Raw genomic sequence first — 2,281 nt, forward strand, 5'->3', positions numbered from 1 at the left:
CTGGATTTCCTCATTCCAGCCCTAACAATATGACCATTATCACAGCACCTGACGCCTGGCTCCTGTCCCCACCCCTTTCCTGATCTCTCTGCCTGTTCCTGGAAGCTGGAGGCAGAATCAGCCACCTCAGACCAGTTTTTCATGCAGTGACAGGGCTGGGGCTGGTCCCTGTGAGCCCTGGGCAGAACTTTCTCAGCACAATTTGGACACAGGAGCTCCCTGCTGCCTTTTCCAGAGCTGGTGACAAGGTTTTTCCACAGCCTTGCTCGTGTTTAGGGTGATTTTGGACTCCAAATGCCCCCCAGGCACTCCCACCCCATGGTTTCAGTGTCCTCTGCTGATGGTGATCTCTCCTCTCTGGAGCACAAGCCAAAACCTACACCCTCGACAAGGGAATCCAAAGGCAGCTAAGCCCTTAAGAAGAAAAGTTAATTTATAAATTCAAATTCTTTGATGGGTAAGGGCAGATTTCAGAGCCAAATGGCCCAAGGGAAGGTGGGCACCACCCCTTTTGTGCCTCCCACCACACCCCTTTGGAAAGAGGAGCAGAAGGCATCACCCCCACTCTCCATCTCCCTTTTAATTGTTCCAATTCAATTCGTTCCTCTGCTTGAGAGGTTTTGTGTCTTCCCTCACAAGATCTCAGGCTGGCAGTGATGAAATGTCTGGAAATGGTCTGAAAGCTCTGGAATGGTCCAGGAAGCAAAGAACCTATTTTGTTTCAAGGTGTAGCTTGATAAATTCAAGTTAAGGATTAGGTAACAAGACACCCTTTGGTGTTGCCTTGGTTTTTACAATGAAGTAATCTGAGGTTTTTCCTCTGTAGGATGTGGAATGTCTGGATTAATATCTTTTTTCTTTTTTCTTTTTTTTTTTTCTTTTAGTCCTTTCTTTTAAGCATAAAAGGTTGGCCAACAAAATGTGAATCTTGGTCAAGCCATGTGACCATTTCTAGTAATACTGAGAAGAGTGAGATTTCTACATTTTAGTCACTGTTCCATTCTGTCACCTCTTCATATCAAGATTTCAGCTGCTTCAGATCCATCTCACACATCAAGAAGTTTATACACCTGGGTGAATTTTGGAGTCAGGAAGGGATTTTCACCAAGTAAAAYCCACAGGGTGTTTTTTTTTTAGATAAAGAATCTTCCTCTGTACCTTGAAAAGTTGTCCACTTCAAGGGATCTTGGGCCTTTTGTCTTTCATGACAGTAAAGAATCTCAAAGTATTTGCCCCTGGAATGAGGATCTGTGTATTTATCAGCTGATTTATCAGCAATTGATCTTTCCTGCTAAGGACTCAATAAAATGTTGATGGTATTTCATGGGAGGAAAGCTCTGTGAGGATGATTTAGGTATGCACAGAAATATAAAAGCAGAGAAAACCAGCAATTCATAAGGAAACCAATACTAAACAAACACAGGGCTTCACAAGTGTTTGGAAAAGGGCTAAAAGAAAATCATAAAAAGTATAATTGAAAGAAAAAGTATAACTGAAAGAAAATCCTAAAAAGTATAATYGAAAACAAGGGAAGGAGAGGGAGCTGAATGGAAAGAACAGTAGTGAATGAACCCAAAAAGAGAAGAAAATGGTGCCCTCCTTCTCTGTGAGGGTGGGAAGTCAATGTTTTCACCCCTACAGCCCTTTGCCTCTGCCCCTCATTCACCCCAACCCCTTTTTCTTCCTCTTTTAACACCACAGCACCACATGGAGTGTACAACACTGCTGGGGCAGTGCTGCTTCTCTCTCTGATATTCCAATGCTCTGGTATCCCATAACAGCATCTGCCACAAATGTTTCCTTCTCTGTGTCCAAAAGTGTCACTCCTTTCACATTTTCATCACCTGAATTCACCCTTTGCCAYCTTACTAACTGGGGTGAAAATGGGGTGAACACCTTTCTTGTGGGATAGAGAAACCATTGTTCATTGGGGTAAGGGCAGTTACGAGAAATGGAGAGAAAAATTAGAGAAGGATGCAAACTTTGGAATGTTGCACGTAAAAAGGCAGCAAGTCAGGTCAAGGAACAACCAGCAAAAAGAATCAAAATTAATAGATCTCTCTCAGAATGCATCAGGCATGTTCTGAAGGGCAAAACAGGGAGTGCAGAGCAGAGATAAGARCACCCCAAACACCTCAGTGCCAAGYGCAGGATGAGATCAGGATGGCAAAACCCATTCTTCAGCAGGGAGGGGTTTGTCAGCCAACGTGTCTGAAACTGAAACGGCTGCAGAAGAGGCTGTTCCAGGCACTGACAAAGCAAACAGTAACAACTCGCTGGG

The sequence above is a fragment of the Malurus melanocephalus genome, unplaced genomic scaffold, assembly GCF_030028575.1.
Source record: "Malurus melanocephalus ecotype Western Australia unplaced genomic scaffold, MMel_1.1 scaffold_476, whole genome shotgun sequence".
NCBI lineage: Eukaryota > Metazoa > Chordata > Aves > Passeriformes > Maluridae > Malurus > Malurus melanocephalus.